Raw genomic sequence first — 19,250 nt, 5'->3', positions numbered from 1 at the left:
AGCCTCATGGGAAGAGACGGCGAGTGAGAGAAGAGATGGTTGGATGTCTCTGAAAAGCTTCACTTTGAAGTGTAATGGAGAGCATTAGTTACTTTCAGGTGTAATAAACTCAGGCCGAATGTATCGACAACAGCAAGTGCCTTTTGAAAGGCTTTTAACAATGTCTGCCAAATGTCTCGCTGTTTTCTCCTCGTATCTTTCTTACACTTCCTCACCGAACATTTCTATGACTCCAGTGGCAACTTGTCCACCCTACACACTGCAAGCATTATAAATCACTTAAAAAGTCCAACACATGTATCATTCTTGGTGACTTCTATATTGAATTTCAGCTGTGGAGGAGGCACTCGGATGATCAAGCCAAGCGTACTCTATCTTCATCATCTGAAGGGGGGTTATTTTATCAAATGCCTCTTTGGTGCCAAAATGAGACCCTAGCGCAAAAAGTGCACTACATGTTGAAGACATTGAGCTTTATTCAGTGGAAATCATTTCAAATTGTACATTAAAACAGCCATGTAGTGACCCTCAGTTTAAAAAAAAAAAAAACTAGGAAGAAATTAGATTCACAGGTGACTTACGACTGGGCGATCCCATATTATGCAGCTTAGGATCAAATAGAAAAGCAGGAGAACAATGTATTGTGTGTGATCTGTATGTTTTGGTAATGTCAAATACCTTTTTTTGGAGTATTTTCTTACAACACTTTCAGTAAAAACCACGTGTTAGACAGGTGCAGATTAACCAATAAGCTTGCAAGCCGGTTAGGGCAAATCTGAGGGCCTCCAATAAATATCTAGACGTATAAATTATACCTATAAACTATATAGTTTTCTACTGTATTTTGAATGATTCACTCACCTGGTGAGAGTTAAAGATATTTTGAAATACTATTTTAATGTAATTAAATATTATTTAATATACAATCGAATATAATATTATAATAATAATGGAAAGTTATGTAATAATATTAAAATATCACAAAATAAAATATCCATCATGGAGCAAAATTTATACAAAATACATGTTAATTTATTTTAGTTGTAAATTTATTTTAAGAAAACTAATAATTTAAAATGTAGATTGCATTCATTTAAAATGTCGAAAAGAAGATTGAGTGATGTATAAAATAACAGCAATATAATTAAAAATTAAATAAATATAGACAGGGTGCATTTCAGGACTTGGACCCTATGGCTGGAATTAGTTAGGGCCTCAAGATCACTAAATCTGCCCCTGATGTTAGATCAGTGGCAGATGTAGCTGAACTTTTTTTTTTTGGTAAAAAGTAAAGTAAAAAAAATTTAAATAAAATTCTACCAATGCTCTGAAAATTAGTTGCAGTTTCAATGTAACATAATCCCCAACATGTTTTAAGAGACCATAAAATAAACTGATTCCAGAAATATTTTTTTAAAAGTCACCTTTTAAATCAATATTTATAAATAAGATAAATTCTCAATCAGTGACTCTTTCAGCGGGTAATATTGTTGTTTTTTCACCATCTTTATAAGTCATATGCACACCTGAAGTTTATTTGGGCGTTTAGAGGCAGGTTTAGACGAGTCTTAAGGCTACTCAGGTGGCCCTGTGCATTTAGATGGCAGAATTAATGCAAGTCAGGTGAACCTGTAAAATATTCAGAAACAACGTGAGCTCAGAAAGAGAAGAAGCTGCAGGACAGCTGTCACAAACGCCGCTGAGTGGCGCTGATTCACCGCTCATTGCGTTTCTTCAGAACATCCCTGGAGAGCACAGGGATCGAGTCAGCGCAGCGCAGCTCCAGACCTTTGCCTTCAGCACCGGCAGATCCTGCACAGAGCGCGAACGCGTCTCCAGCTCGGACAAACACTAGGAAAACAAGCCCAAGGGGATACTACGCGAGATGAGGGCTCCGTTACAAACATCTGTGTGATTTTTAAACCAGGAGCGAAATCGTTGATGTGAAGTTTCACGCAGCTCTCCGTTGAGTTGAGATGAAGATCTGAGCCGCTGTGAGAGAAGGAACTTTGCGTCTTCGCGCACCCGGACGCCCTGCGGGGACATCGGGCGCTTCAGTGATAAGAGGACTGAACTTCTTTTCTGTATTTGGGGCTTTCTAGCTTACTCTGACAGAGTAGACACAGAAGGGATCCTTTGGTGCGGATTGTTGAAGCATCTCCAGTTCGTGGATGGAATAAATCATAATGGAAGGGCAATGAGACCTCTTTCTGCTGCTGGGCAATAATCCGGACTACCGCGCCAACAGGTATGGGGCTTTTTTATTTACGTGGTTTAATTCTTATTTCCACGCGTACTTAACATTTAATTTTTTTACAACGGATTGAGCGGTGTTTGTTATATCAATGAGTTGAATATCATTGATCCGTTGAGTAAAATAAACTGGTATTGGTCTGTTTTAGTGATCCATGACAGTTGCTTAGTGAGTCATGCATTCTGATCGTGACCGGACGCGGGTCAATGAAACTTAATAGGCAGTCTACAGCCTGGGTGTAAACCTGAGAATCGTCCTGGGAGCTATAAAGCTGGGCTATTTTGTATCAAGCGGGGTAAAGAAATAATACTATAGAGTAAAAAGGGGCAACGAGTGTGGGGAGTTTTTGCGTGTGTGCGCGAGCGGGAGAGCGAGGGTGTGTATTCGTGTTAACGGTGTTTCGTCTTCTTATTAACGCGTTAGCAGTGTATGGCATGTAAAAGTCAGGCTTACTCATGTAAAATCAGCTTTGTCCGGATGGAAAGGGCGCAAAACAGAGGAAGGTGTCTGTGCTCCTGGCGCACAGAGCTGGCACGCGCATCTGGGATGCGCCGTCACGGGCACAGATCACCAACTCCTTCAATTCCAAATATTTTTTTCTGAGAGGCCATTTTTGCCTAATCAGTTCCTTTGCTTTCATTAGTCACAAAGTCGGCATTGTTTTTAAATATAAATATATGACATATTTTTATAATGTCTTATTGTTATGCCTTATTAGGCCAATAGTCTAAAACATTCATCTTCGTTCAGTGTTTCATACTCTTCTGATTTACCTCATAAAATGACAAGAACCCAAATAGGTCTATATTTACTGAAACACAAAATAAAAATAGCCTTATAACATTTATGTACCCTAGTTTGATTGTCATTCAATGTCGATTAATTATCAATAAAGTGTTTTATTTTTCTTTCAGATGAATCATTAAATTTATTCCCTGGCTCACCTTGAAAAAGACATTTACAACCCAAATAGGCCTGTATTTTACTATTACATTAAACAACACAGATTTGCAAGGGTAAAATAGAGTTTGATAGCATAAATACTTATTGAGTTCACAAAGTGACCTAAAATGAAGAATTACCTAAAACATGAACTGTTTTTAGTAAAAAACTAAAGTATGAATCCAGTGCGATTTGATTTTAATTTATACCTACAAAACAAGTTGTATGTGCTAAATTGAGAAGAAATCACCTTGTTCCAGTTTTCTAGTTTTTAATACCAGTTATTTGTAAATTTTTGAAAAACCATCACATTTTTTTTTTTACTTTTTTTAGATACTTCTTAGAGTAGCTGTAAAACCCAACAGTTGACTTTATCAAATGAAATGAGTTAGCTCAATTCACTGAAAGTTAATTCTGTTAATTTGAAAAGAGTTTTGAACTCAGTGTGAAGGTAGAGTTAATTAAATATCTCATTACTTCAACTTAAATGGAGCAAGCTCACAGTACTCAAATAGATTTGTTTTTTTTTAACTCAAATGGTTTGTAGCAATCAGTTTCCTCAAACAGTTTGAGTTGCCTTAACTTATTGGGTTTTACAGTACTCGCATGGTTTGAGTTCTCTTCATTTATTGGGTTTTACTGTGCACAAATTTCTTTATTTACTCAAATAGATTAAGTTCACAGAACTCACAAGGATTAGTTGAACTTAAATGGTTTGTTGCAATCAGTTTCCTCAACTTTTTGAGTTTCCTTAACTTTTTGTGATTTAAATTGTACATTTCATAGAGTTTGGACTGAACAAATCTTTATTCTTGAGTGAATCATTCAAATTGGTTGTGATCCAGCTCACTCGTTCATTAAAATTGACAAAAATCAGACTTGACTGTACAACCTGGGAGTCAATCCATAAAAGTACAATAATGCTTCACACAAACTTCATAACTTTCTCCCTTTCAAATAGTTCTTGCAGTAAATTGCACCAAATAAGATAAAACACTTTATAAATCCTCCACATCACCCTGGGAGATAGAGAGAGAGAGTGAAATGGAGAACAGCGGCAAAAAATGAAAACTGCAGAATGCGGCCATATGAATTTGCAGTTGCAAACTATAATTTCCGCAGTAATTGCATTGCCTTGGCTGATGTGGTTGGCTGATATAACTCCCTTCAGGCCACAGTGCGCCGTTATTCTCCTGCTAACAGAGCTGGTTATGTGTTCGCTATGAGGGAGGATGTTGTCGGGAGCAAAAGGCTTAGGAACACACAGATGCCCCGCTGATACTGGCTGCTGAAATAATCCTTTGTGAATCACCACTGAATGTAGTAGTTTATTTGATTTGGCTCTGTTGTGTGCAGGTCCTGGATCCGCCGTTAGTGCAAGAGTGCTTTAACCCGAGCACTGCGTGTGTCTACTGTACTGATACACTCTTACTGGTTGGATCTGAAAGCCGTTGCCAGTGTAAATGGTTGAAGGGGAAATAGCGGTGTGTCTGTCAAAAGCAGAGATCTGCCCATCCTGATACCCAGAGCAAGTTTTAATTAGCCTGTAGATTTCAGGTAAGAGAGAAGCCCTCAGTAAAAATGATTTACTAATCAGAATAGTGAGGCAGGGACCAAGAAAGAGAGAGAATGTGCTAATTGTTTTTTGACTTGTAAAGTCTGAGGTGGAACATTTGCAGTTTATTCCTGCACCTGCTAATTTTGAGATTTTGGCTTTTCATAAAGTGCTTTTTCCCACCCAAAATACACCTTTAATCATTTCTTTTGTTACGCTTTATCAATTTGTGTCTCTAGATTTCCATTACATACGATTTTTAAAGCCTGTTTTGTCAGAATGAGTTTTATTTCTGTGTGTTTGTGTTTGTAAAGATGTTTAGCTGCATTCACGTGTGTGTGTGTGTGTGTGTGTGTTTTCACAGGCTGTTAAGTGTGACAAATAACTGTTGCTTGTTGGAATGTCTGATGTCTGGGTCAGAGAGGGAATCTCAGGTTTCTGCAGCTGGTTTAGGTTTCAGTTAAAATGATTCGAGTGTGGTCAGCTGACTAGACCCTGTTCATTCAGTCCTGCTGATTTATCTAGTGTGATGTGAATAATTCATCAAAGCTCACAGAGAACCAGTGTGTGTAATTATGTTTGTGCAATTGTGTGTGCGAGACTGTGTGCGGCAGAAGACAATTGTTAATTTGCAACACGAATAAATCCGATAGCCATTTTCATAAATCTTTTTTTTTTTGGTAAATTAATTTTTCATATATATATATATATATATATATATATATATATATATATATATATATATATATATATATATGAATAAAGGTAAAAGACTGTCACCTTTAGCAGTCATTTTATTTTAAAGCAATGTTAGCTTTTGTGATTGCAGGGCTACTTTGTTTACATTCATTGCTAGAAAACCGTTACTGAAGCTCCAAAATGGCCTCTTGATCACAGATTTATTCTACTTATCTATTGTTTTCATTCAGAAAATACACACACACATACTATATGGGACAAACTGTTTCTGGTGGAAACAATCGATAGACAGTCACAGCATTTATAATTTATGTAGCTTCTTCAGAATGCACGTCATGTGATGATTGCTTGTGAACTAATGTGTAGTCTGGCAAAATTGATACTAAAGACTCATAGTCAACTAAACTGCATAATCTGACACAGTGACTGCCACAACCTACAATTATAATCATGTATTATGATTGAGGCTTTATGAAACTTAAGTGTGTTGCTCAGGAATAAACATTAGGGTGCTTTTACATCTGTGGTTCTGTTCGTTTGGTCCGGACCAAGGGCAGCAAATGATACATTGTAGCATTTTCTACTGTTTTTGGGTGCCTTTTCACACCACGCTGATTGCTTTGGTCCAAACCAGTTGAAAAGAACTAAAATGCAGTCATGTGACAAAATTCACAGCACTCACTGGCCAAATGTTATTGAACGTATTTCCCAAACTGCTTTTTGATTGGTCAGAATTAACATGTGGGAAAATACCAATGGAACTCCTGCAAGCAGGCACAAAATGTAGCTTTTTACTGTAGACTGATTGTGATGGCTGATTTTATCCCTGATCATAGTACACTATATAGTTTGTATACATCAAACTATACATTTTAAGAATGAAGCGCGGCTGGAAAACAATGTTTTAATGCATTGGCAAATGGCAAAGGTGCATCACAAGTCACTTAGGGAGGAGGTCTGATTTAATTTAGCTAAACTGCAACATAGTCATCTTTTGGAAATATTACCAACGATCCATCAGGTAATGTTTTTCCCTAATACTATTGGGTCTGTTTTAGTTCGAATCATGTTCTCACCAAAAACAAACTGCTCCAGGGTTTGTTTGAAAGCGTACCAATAGCACCTCCTCAAAGAGGTTCTCGATAGTCTGCTTTTTTTTTAGTCTACTTTTGTTGCGCTCTCGAGTGCACTTGCTACATTCACACCTGCCCAAACAAACCGCATAAAGAGGGAAAATGAACTCCAGTGCGATTCAACTGAACTAAATAAGGCAGGTGTGAAAACACCCTTAGATTAAAGGGACCAAAGATTGCAGCACATGCCCAAATTGTATTTTATTTTTAAATGATAGAAACACACATCAGATCCACTGTTCGATTTCAGAAGAAATGTCTGTTGTAAGGCTTCATAAATAAAATAGTGGAAGCTTAAACAACTACAAACTTGCCCTAAAACACTTAAAAGTACATTCTGTGCACAGCAACTGTGCTTTTTGTAAAATAATGGCATACATTCTACAATCAAACTGCTACAAAGGTGAATAATGTGATGATATTGGCAGAATTCATAGACATTCTCCATAGTTATGCACCTGTTCTTCTCTACTAATGCAATAATTGACTTTATATATAACTTATGTACTTGCAGTGCAACAATAAATTGAAACTGAGAAATTATTATGGGAGTTTTCTTCACTGTGTCAGTGTCTGAATAGGAAGCTATTTAAAATGAATGAATTTCCACTATTAAATAAACATGGCAATGCTGTCAAAGTGTTCACAAAACAGTCTGCTGTGGATCTGCAATTTCTTGATTGTGATGACTGCAGGTAAAATTGAGGATATATTCAGTGTAGTTGGCATCTATAATGGGGTTTTTGTTGGCAGACATAGACTATAAGTGTAATGAAGTCAGCTTTTTACGCATTAGTTTTCTGTAAATGGTGAATTTTGCAAGTTTGCATCCATTGATATGCATGAATGGAGAAATAAGTTTCAAACTTTGGAATATTTATGCATAAAAGTTTCATGGCTCCAATATTGGTGATTGGTTATTTCCAGCAAATTGCATTGTGTGCAGCTGAGCTGTCTGCCAAAGTGTTGATTAATGAGAGAATGACAAAACACCAGACAAATGAAACTTGCACCTTCACAAAAACAAGCACTTTCTGCATCAACCTCATCCTAAAATTATGATCCAATCCCACCGAGTGAATCCTCCAACGGGGAAAATAGGTGCGTCAATGACCGCTTCACTTTTCACCTCAGAGTTTACCAGACCTCGGCTGTGAGAGGACTTTATTACTGCAGTGTCACCCTTCTTTCTTTCATTCAGTCATCATTTCTGTCTCACAGGACAAGATTAACATTGCTGTCATGACACAGACTCTGCAGGAATCAAGAGATAGAGAGAAAGAAAGTAATAGAGAGTAAGTGACCCCCAGTGTTTCCTGAGGTGAAGCGTATAAATGGATGACTTGCTCAGTCACAGGGTGAGCAGGTGGAGAGGTTGTGTGTAGGATTGTGTGTGTGTGTTTGTAAGGTTTGACATATTTTTGTTACTTTTTTTCCAGTGAGAGACAGAAAAAATAAGTGCCTAAAAAAGAAGTGGTAAACAAACCGAATATAAATACCCAAAGGAGGATGTTACTGTTTTTTTGTTTTTTTTTTTACGCTCAGGAGACTTGATGGAGTTTTAAGATGTGCTTCATTTAAGTATAAACTATAGTCCAAAAGTGTTTGTGCTAAAAACAAATATAAAAATAGACACAAATGCAGCACACATACAGTAAAAAGGATTTAAAATGAAAGCGGATAGCATTGTGCTGAGAAAATGTTTTTGGGAGTGTCTGAGGAGAAGTAATTGTGCTCAGACTGAAGTATCTGACATTTCACAGCAGATTGTGGTATCTTGGCGCTGTGACACATGAGATTATGTGAGTCTTTTTTCTTTGGCGAAAAAATAAGAAGCTGGAGACTTCAGCGCAAGTTTTCATTTGATCTTCACTTCATTGCATTGCAGCAGTTTTACTATAGTACATTTTATTGGTATTAATTGGAGTGAAGTCTATTTTAATGATGATAATCTCAAAATAGGCTCAATTTGAAAACGCAGCCCTATATACATTTCTGGAGAGAGCTATGTGAGGCTGCATTTTATCTCTAAAACAAACACTATGGGGCGGTATGAAGCCGTTTCTTTTTGCGCTTACCAGTTGACTGCTTACCTCCGTATGTACGACTTTCCTGCTGTTACTAGTTTAACCAGTTAGCTCGCTATGTATGTCGGCAGACTTGAGATGCATATAGGAGTTGACTGCAAAAATGTGGTTCGAGTCCATCAAAGGTTCTAGAAAGCGAGTAATACAAAAGCCTAAAAATAAAACAAGTAAACAACAGGGTGAAAATGTGGTAAATTCTGAAAACGTGGTAAAAATCAAGGGACTTTTCTCTTTCTTTTTTAAATCACTGTCGGTTGGGTTAGGGAAAGTAGGTAGGCGCTGGTCAATCTGTGCTATTTAAAACACTGTTTGTTTGGACTTAGGGAAGGGTGTGACACTCACGAGAGAAATTTGAGATCTCAAATGCATACACAGCAACTTCTGGTCGATTTTCGAATACAAAAACTGCAAAAAAAACATTTCAATGTGGTCATGTCATTTGCCCATGAACATTTCCTGCTTGTTATCAAACTATTTCATAACTGTAAAAAGTGGCAATACAATCATAACTTAATGTTAAAACAGCTACAATACCATTGTTTATCTATATGTGGCTCTTTGTATTTTCGAAAACTAAAGAAATTTAAAATGTAAAACAGGAACTACATTGGGACCATTGTTTTTGTTTACGCCCCTCAAAATGGTGTCTATAGGGCTATGTTTTCAGAATGAGCCTGGGTTGGATTATCTAAATTTAAAGGTATAGCTCACCAAAAAATGAGAAGTACCCCATCATTTATTCTTCCTTGTGTTGTTTTAAACATTTATGAGTTTCTACTTCTGTTGAACACAAAATCAAACGTGAAGAAGATATTTTTAAGCAATGGTCTCAAACTCAATTCCTGTAGGACCACAGTTCTGTACTCTCCAACCATCTCTAACTCACACCTGCCTAATAGTTTCTAGTAACACCTTGATTAGTTGGGTTGGAGCAAAACTGTGCAGAGCTGCGGCCCTCCAGGTTGAGATTTCAGTTTGAGACCTAAGTTTTTAAGATTGTAGGTTGATGGCTCCAATTAACTTACATAGTAGGATAAACTTGCTATGGATGTCATAGGGTGCCAGATTAAAAAAAAAAAAGCGTTTTTCAAAATATTTTTTAAATTGGTTAACAGGAGAAAAAAAAAGCTTATAAGAGTTAGGAACAAGTGAAGGGTGAGTAAATGATGGCAGATTTTAAATTTTTGGGTGAACTATCCTTTTGAAGCATCACACTACACTACAGACAATTTAGCTTACCCAATTCACCTGTACCACATGTCTTTGTGACTATGGGGGAAACCAGAGCACCCGGAGGAAACCCACACGAATGCAGGGAGAACATGCAAAGTCCACACAGAAATGCCAACTGACCCAGCCGAGGCAACCAGCAACCCAGCCACAACGTCGCCAGTTAAATGTTCAGTTGATGCTTAGCATCAGCTTTGCATCTAGTGTGCAAAGCGCACGAATATGGATATGGATTCTTAAAGAGCCCATATTATGGGTTTTTGAAAATCCCCTTCCATGTAGTGTGTAACACAGCTCTAAGTGAAGTGAAGTATCCAGCTAAGGCTTAAATCTGTAAGAGTACAGTGTTTAAAACGGTTGATTCATCTATAAAAGAGTCGACTCATAGTGCTTCAAATGAGTCGCCTTGATACCGAGTCATTAGGTGTTTCGCCATGACGTTCGAACGAAACCAAGTTATTCACGTGCACGCGCAAACCCGGGAGATTTCAAACCTGAGGCCCCGCCCTCTGATGCAGAAACCCAGACACACACACACACCCACAAACATGCCGGTTGATTGAAGTCACACTGCAGATGGATATTATATCGAGTCTCTACCCAAAGATGAAACCTCAGCATTATAGCCAAGCAGTTGGAAACTACTGGAAACTTCTGGAAACTACATGCTACAAATAATACTTCATCGGCATTTGTTAAAGGAAGGATCAGTAAAGAGTAACTTACTGATGGACGTCAGGATGGGTTTCTTTCTCCATTTCTCAAGTGTAAGTGCGTGCGATTAAAGTTGTTGCCTCGTTTACTCCAGCTTGCAAATGTATTTAGTTGTGATTTGTTACTTGTAACCGCTTGTACTGTATCAGGTTAACTCGCTATATTCTCATATCGCGTGCAAAGCCACGTTAAAAACGCGACGCGTGCTGCTTTGTTTACGGAGCTCCGTGGAGGAGTAGTGTGTGCGTGTGTGTGTGCGTGTGCGCGCGCTGTCGTCCGGAGATATGTGTGTGTGTTTGTTTGTGTGTGTGTGTGTGTGTGTGTGTGCGCGCGCGCGTTGTCATCCGGAGGTGTGTGTGTGTGTGTTTTTGTGTGTGTGTGTGTGTGTGTGTGCGCGCGCAAGGACGAGGGCAATATTTGTGTGTGTGTGTGTGTGTGTGTCTGTGAAAAGAGCAGAGTGAGACAAGCTAGATCTCCTCAACAGTTTTTGGAGTTTTTGCTCAATAAAATAGTTAGTCGTCTGTGTTTTCAAGTCCATCGTCTTGACCCACTGGCAGCTAAAATCCATGCCTACACTATCGAGCGTGTATGAACTGTGATTACTTTTATATTGCTGATTAGTAGTTGGGCATTTCACTCTCTCACTGAAGGCAGTCGACCAATCGCAACAGACTGTCATCGGTCCAATCAGCGCAGATTAGCTTCGCGCTAAGGAGGGGTTTGGGAACAAATGAATCACTGGACGATTCATACGGGAGTCGCTGGAATAATTGGGTAAAAATAAATGCAGATTATAGGACCATGAAAGTGTTTTTTGACCTTGCATGCATATTAGACTGTTGTTGGAGACCCTTACAACCAAGATATGACCCTATTTCATGTATAATATGGGCTCTTTAAAGGGAAATCTAACAATAAAGTGAGATCGCATATAGAGTAATTTAGCATTTTTGTGGCCCGGTAGCCTTGTACTTAATGTTTTCAAGACCTGATATCAGTTATTCATAGAATAAAACATAACCATTTTACTCAAATATCTATTAATGGCAAGTCCATTAAAAAAATATTAAAGTCAGTGATCTCTTCATTTTCCATTAATATTTACTAGGTTTGAGCTCTAATTACAGTACTACATAAGACCAAATGAGGAGCTTGCTCATATTTTAAATTGATGGTAATTTTCATATCAATTAATTATGTGTTTCATATCAGTGAATTGTTTTTCATTGTAGTCATTCACTTGCTGTTGACTTTTGAGCTTTAATATCATCATCAGCCCTTAAATTGAGACAATGACTCCATTGTCAAAAAACCTCAACAAAGGCTGTTCTTCCTTTATCAGCTGAGGAAGTTCACCCTTCCGAAGGAGCTGCTGAAACAGTTCTATACGTCTATTATTGAATCAGTCCTCTGCACTTCAATAATTGTCTAGTTTAGCTCAGCTACCAAATCTGACCTCCGAAGACTAGTCGAATAGTTCGAACCGTTAAGCGAATCACCGGCACAACCCTCTCTACTCTCCAAGAACTGTAGGGCGAGCAGAAGGGCTGCCAAAATCAGTCTGAACCCCTCACACCCAGCACACTGCCTCTTTAAACTTTTACCTTCTGGTCCACGCTACAGAGCACTGTTATAATATTAAAATATATTTATTATTTATTTTTTTTGTCCTGTCTCTGTGTTTTTCTGTTGCACTGTAAAAGCTCTTTCACAAAAACAAATTCCTTATATGTGTGAACATTCCTGGCAATAAAGCTGTTTTTGATTCTAAATACAGATCAATCATGTTTAAAGTGTGCTGATATTAACACCAACATGTGCTCCTTCATTTAACAAAACATACCTTGTTATCCAGTTTGAGTTTAAGCATATGTATCATTTGTATGTGGTGCTTCTGGATGAGATTCACTCTGTGTCTCCCTAATGTCATGGCTACTGATCTCGTTTGCCAGAATTCAGGCAAAACAAGCACCTCTGAGCCTAATTACACCCAACCCAGTGTCTGATGTGAATTTTCTCATTACTCACATGCACACACGCACCTTGAGGATCAGCCAGAATGAAAGCAAATGGCAGTGAAGACTTGCTGAAGGATGACGAAAAAGAATGAACCCACATTTGAGGTTTATTTTGGTGCACACACAAGTGGGTGTGACGACCATCAATCATTCAGTTTGAGGTTTTTGCTCTACTAACTGTAATGTCAAGCTGTAACAAATGGCAAAAAGAGTGACCCGCTGTATCTCTTTTTTTGTGCTTGTTTATATGCTATAATACTTCATTGTTTTATTCTGTTGGTTGTCTCTCTTCTCTTTTTCTCAATCCTGCTCTCTTCTCCCATATCATCTTGGTGTGAGACAGCTTTCACTCAGAACAATTTGTTTCTCGTGAACCACCAGGCTTTCTCTTTGTCTCATACTGTGTCTAGTTTTTCATTTTCTCTCTCTCTTTTGGTCTTCTCTCTTTCTCTCGGTGTTGAGGGTGTTATGGGAATTCATGCTGGAAAGAGGACTTTCAGCTTCAGGGTTGAAAAAACAATGAATATCATCACTTTTTCCCCTCTTTTTTTCTCTATACGTTGAGTGTGTTTTTCCGGTCTTTGGTCTTGTGTGTGTGTGTATTTTCAAATTTCACGTTTTTTGTTATAACATTACTGCATGCCATGGGTAATTATAGTTAAATGATTTCTGACACTTAAGTCTATTAATTATGAACACTTGTATCTCTTGATCTGGCCTTAATCAGCAAATCACTTGATTCATTTGTCAGTGTCTCTCTCATTTAGTTTGACTCCTAGTGCTTCTAATGCAATGTGGTAATCATTCATTGGGAACCTTAGGGTTAGGGTTTATAATTAATTGCAGATGTATAATAAACTGGGAATTGAACTTGCAACTTTTAAAGCATCGTTCATTCCGAGTGATTCATACTATCTGATGTTGATGTGGCTAAAGGTGCTTGAGAAGCATAGAGTTCAAGACTGTAGGCAGACTGCTGATAAACTGGATCTTGAACCTGCAACCTTTATGTCAACATAATAGATAATTTTAAGCACCACTCGAGGTTGTAGTGATTCACAGTATGTAAAATGTTATTTTGTGCTTAGAATTTACTACTTAAAGGTACGTAATGGCAGAATGTTTGGGTCTTGAACCTGCAACCTTTATTTCATCATCATAGATCCCTTTGATATCTTTCTTATTTAAAATGACTTACAGCATATCTAAGGATGATGTGGTGAGCCGTCCTTGAGAAATAGATTAGTAGATTTAGGACTTTTAATGGTTATGAATTGGGTCTTGAACCTGCAACCTTTATGGCAACATCACAGATACACCTCTTCAGGTTGGAGTAATTCACTATATATATAATGTTATGTTGTGCTTAAAATTTAATACTTAAAGGTACTAAATAATGGCAGAATGGTGATGAAATGGGTCTTGAACCGGCAACCTTTTTAATTCATCAATCATTATCATCATCATAGATCCCTTTGATATCTGTCTCATATAAAATGACTCACAGCATACAAAAGGATGATGTGGTGAGCAGTCCTTGGAAAACATAGAGTTGGTGGTCTTAATGGTGATAAATTTGGTTTTGAACCTGCAACCTTAAAGTCATCATCATAGATCCATTTCATTCATTCATTTTATCTTCAGCTTAGCCCCTTTATTCATCAGGGGTCACAACAGCAGAATGAACCGCCAATTTATCCAGCATATGTTTTTGCACAGTGGATGCCATTCCAGCTGCAACCCAGTACTGGGAAACATATATACACTCTCATTCACACACATACAGTACACTATGGACATTTTAGTCTTTGGACTGTGGGGGAAACCAGAGCACCTAGAGTAAACCCACATGAACACGGGGACAGCATGCAAACTCCACAGAGAAATGCCAACTGACCCAGCCAGGTCTCGAACCAGCGACCTTCTTTTTGTGAGGCGACAGTGCTAATCACTGAGCCATCGCATCGCACCGCATCAGATTCCTCTGAAACCTTTCCTATTTTAAATGACTCACAGTATATACAGAAATGATGTGGTGAACAGTCCTTAAGAAATGCAGATATAGGGTTTTAAATGGTGATGAATTTGATCTTAAACCTGCAACCTTTATGTCATCATCATAGATCCTATTGATACCCTTCATATTTAAAATGGCTCACAGTATATCTAAAGTTGATATGGGAAGCAGTGCTTGAGAAACCAGGCTTAGGGTTGGTAACGGTGAAGTATTACTAGATCCTGAACCTGCAACCTTAAGGAGAACATCATAGATCATTTTAAACACCTCTCTCAGTCAGTGATTCGCAGTATGTACTAATGTGGTGCTTCAATCTTAATACCTAAAAGTCCTTAATGGCAGAGTATTAATGAATTAAGTCTTGAACCTTTAACCTTTATGTCATCATCCTAGATCCTTTTTGATACTTTATTTAAAACGACTCACAGAAATTATTAACAGTGAATAATTACTAGGTCTTGAACCTGCAACCCTTACTGTATGTCAACAGCATAGATCCTTTTTAATGCCTCTATTTGAAGCAAATTACAGAATATCTAATCCCAAAGTGGTGAAAGTTCTTTAAGAATATGAAGGTTCATCTGCTTAATGACAAAGTTAAAAAACTGGGACTTGAAATTTTAGACCAACATCATACATCCATTTTTGTCATTCAAAGTGACTCTCTGACTGCGTCTGAAATTGCCTACTACTCAGTAGGTACTGCATTTAAATTTAAATGTACTACTCGACTGTTAGAAAAGTAAATTCTATACAGTATAAATGTGAGCGGTATGAATGGAACTCGGACATACTACATCCACCATTTTGTCATGATCACTTGACCTACCCTCGTGAGTTGTGTCGCTTCATAAATTCTCTCACGGGACATCATAAGATAGCGCAGTGTACATCAGATGCACACTTCAGAATCACTCCGGAAGTAGGTCATCCGGGTACACAACTTCTCGCATATTGTTTTTCAGATTCTATGAATTCGGACATAACACTTTGCCTGCATTCTGATTTAGTGTACTGTATAGTTTTGATGTATGTGATTTCGGACACAGACTCTGTATATCCTATGCTGTACAGCAGGGTTTCTCAAACTCTGTTCTGGAGGTCTGGTGTCCTGCAGATTGTAGCTCCAACTTGCCTCAACACACCTGCAAGATTGTTTCTGGAAAGTCCAGTAATGCCGCAGTCACACTAGAGTTTGCGCGTGCGAAATTCTGTCATACAGTACTGCGAAAAGGGGCAGGATTAAACAAGATGATTAGACATTTAAAAAATGAGCGAGCGGCCCATGTTTTAAATTTCTGTCCAGAGAAGTCATGTTTTGATTTTCAATTGGTCTCATGCAGTTAAGTGATGCGATTTCGCAGGTCAGAGTTCACCAGACTTGAATTTTCCAATGGAGCGAACTGCAAAACTTGCAGCATGACTCTGACTCATTTGTGTGCGTATGAATGGAAGTCTATGGGGAGAAAAGTGCAGTGTGACCGCAACTTTAGAGCTTAATTAGCTAGCTCAGGTGTATCTGATTGGGGTTGGAGCTAAAATCTGCAGGACACCAGACCTTTACGACCAAGATTGGGAACCCCTGCTTTACAGCATATCCTATGTCAATGTTTTAAAAATCTTTGTTTAGATATTTAATATTACTACAATATTAGATATTTATTTATGAGGTTTTAGAGGTCTCAACTAAGAAGGTGATAAACTGGGTTTTGCACATGCAATGTTTAACAAATCGCCAACTTGGAATTATAAGGTTCTATCTGCGTTCTGAAGGATTTTGAGACATTGAGCTTCAAAGTTTTTACATTCCTTATAACAAACAATATATGTGTAACATTTGTTTTTTTTTAATAAAAAGTCTAAATGTAAACAAATGATAAAAACATCCCTTCATGTAAATAAGTTGTCATTTAATAAGAATATGTCAATAACTCAATTTTGACAAGAATGTCAGAACCTTATAATTCTAAGGTGACGAAATGTCGAGTCCTGCAGACGATACAATTTGTTTTGTGTTTATTTTATGATTTAAGTTGTTGAACGTTTGTCAGTTAGTGTATATTTATTCCTGGATTGAGTGTGAGTTTGAGCTACTTCAACAGTAATATCACACGCATTTCATATGTACTGTAAACCCAAAACACCAGCAAAGAACTTGACAGTGTCATTGTCAGAGCATCAGAGTAAATGATCACAATGGCGATGGCTACACGCAAAGTTTGTATTGTGGGGTATGGAAATCACTCGACACAAACATATAATCAGGCTTTAAGTTTCTTAATTCATGACAGAATCATGAAAGGGACTTGATCCTATACAACAATGAACCAGAATCACTCGCAGTATATTTAATGCTAATGTGGTGAGATCCCCTTGGGAAACGTTGGTTTAGGATTCTTAATTAAGAATAGTAATTAAAAGGGGATTGACCTCATAACCTGTACATCAGCATCATAGATTCTTATCCAATAGGATTTTGACACCCTTTCATTGAGACTGAAAGCTCTGTTAATATTTAGCTCTTGCATCTTTATGTTAATGTGACCACCTTCTGATCTCATTAGAAAATGTTCAATTGGTGTACTAAATATTTTTGGGTTAGTATCTGAGCTCAGACAACATCATTGATTTATTTTGTCTTGTCTCCCTTATTAAAAGGACTGTGAATGAATCTAGATGTATAACATTCTGGGGTTGAATGACTCAAGCTCGGGGTCGTTCCACAGAGGATTTTCATGATTACCAGACCATAATTACACTGATGAGACACTGCTAATAACAGCAAATTTGTTCACCCGTTTCATCACTACAGAGCTAACAGATCGCATAGTTCCTTGCTTGGTGGATGATGCATGTGTTTTAAATTAAATTAAATTAAATTAAATTAAATTAAATTAAATTAAATTAAATTAAATTAAATTAAATTAAATTAAATTAAATTAAATTAAATTAAATTAAATTAAGTGTTGTAAATTAAATAGAATTTATTTGAATTAAATGTGTTGTAAATTAAATTAAATTAAATTTATTTTTTATTTTATTTTATTCATTTTTCTTCAGCTTAGTCCCTTTATTCATCAGGGGTGGCCACAGCAGAAAGAACAATTTAATTTAATTTAATTTAATTTAATTTAATTTAATTTAATTTAATTTAATTTAATTTAATTTAATTTAATTTAATTTAATTTAGGTGACACAGTGGTGCAGTAGGTAGTGCTGTCGCCTCACAGCAAGCAGGTTGCTGGTTCGAGCCTCGGTTGGGTCAGTTGGTATTTCTGTGTGGAGTTTGTATGTTCTCCCCGCGCGGGTTTCCTCCAGGTGCTCCGGTTTCCCCCACAGTCCAAAGACATGTGTACAGGTGAATTGGTTAGGCTAAATTACTGTATGAGTGTGAATGAATGTTTGTGGATGTTTCCCAGAGATGGGTTGTTGCTGGAAGGGCATCCGCTGCGCAAAAACATGCTGGATAAGTTGGCAGTTCATTCCACTGTGGCGACCCCAGATTAATTAAGGGACTAAGCCGAAAAGAAAATGAATGAATTATTTTATTTTATTTTATTTTATTTTATTTTATTTTATTTTATTTTATTTTATTTTATTTTATTTTATTTTATTTTATTTTATTTCAGCTTAGTCCCTTTATTCAATAGGGGTCGCCACAGCAGAATGAACCGCCTATATTTTATTTTTTTTATTTTATTCACTTATGGAAGCTTCAGAATAAAAGTCACTATCCAACATCATTATACAGCATGGAAGAGCCTGGATAAATTTCTAAAGTACTCTGACTGTGTTCGCTTGACAGAAAAAAAAATCAAGTATGCTGAGGATGGCTTGATAGTGATTAAATTCTGGGTGATTTTTTTATTTTTTATTTTTGAGTGAACTATTCATTAAAGGACTATATTAAGTAAATATCATCCAGCTTGTTTTGACCTAAAGTCTGCGGTTTAATTTCATACGAGAATCGAATCACAGAGTTGACAGGCTGTTTCAAGTTCCTTGCAAATCTCCATAGACAATTTCTCATTCTCATTTGACACACCATATTTATGCCATACAGAGAGGCATGTTGTGTGTGGGGGTAGTTTAAGCCCTCTGAAATGAATTTGGACGATCTTGCGCTGCAGTGTTCTGACGTTACTCAGATCCCTGGGCAGAGAGAGACGATATCCCATCATCCTCTGCTCTCAGGCTTCTCAGCGCATCTGCAGTCGTTTGATAAAACCTCCATGTATCTTTCCAGTCTTTTCTGATTCTCTGACATGTCACACAGCAAGACTTGCTTTGACTTCGCTCTGACTAGAGCACTCACGCACATCAACAGAAAGAGCACCAGAGGAAATGGAGAAACGTTTTTTTCCCCCCCTTGTCTGTCTTCCGTTCGTCTGGCATGTCGCTGAGAAGGTTTGTTAGATGGCCTACAGCTATTTTGACATGACAGTATATCTGCATCTTATAATATCAGCTTTTAAAAAATTCACTAGCAGTCACTGAACTAGCACCCAGAAGCTCAAAAATTGAGGGTATTTTACTGGTCTGTTAATTTGGAGTGTATCGTGAGGTAATTTTGTGTTAAAGTTTTGTAAACTATAAAAAAC

General features: G+C 37.4%; 1 protein-coding gene across 1 annotated transcript in view; it reads left to right on the top strand.

Annotated features, from left to right (window-relative positions):
- Positions 1–1,784: 1,784 nt before the first annotated feature.
- tafa3b (TAFA chemokine like family member 3b) overlaps positions 1,785–19,250 on the top strand; it is a 154,024-nt gene continuing 136,558 nt past the window's right edge. Inside the window, exon 1 of the mRNA XM_087262543.1 lies at positions 1,785–2,248. The gene's annotated coding sequence lies outside the window, so the exon portion shown is untranslated. The remainder of the gene's footprint in view (positions 2,249–19,250) is intronic.

The sequence above is a fragment of the Danio rerio genome, chromosome 8 (assembly GCF_052040795.2).
Source record: "Danio rerio strain M-AB ecotype USA chromosome 8, GRCz13ab, whole genome shotgun sequence".
Lineage (NCBI taxonomy): Eukaryota > Metazoa > Chordata > Actinopteri > Cypriniformes > Danionidae > Danio > Danio rerio.
The sequence above is the reverse complement of the archived record's forward strand: the minus strand, read 5'-3'. Positions and strand labels throughout refer to the sequence as shown.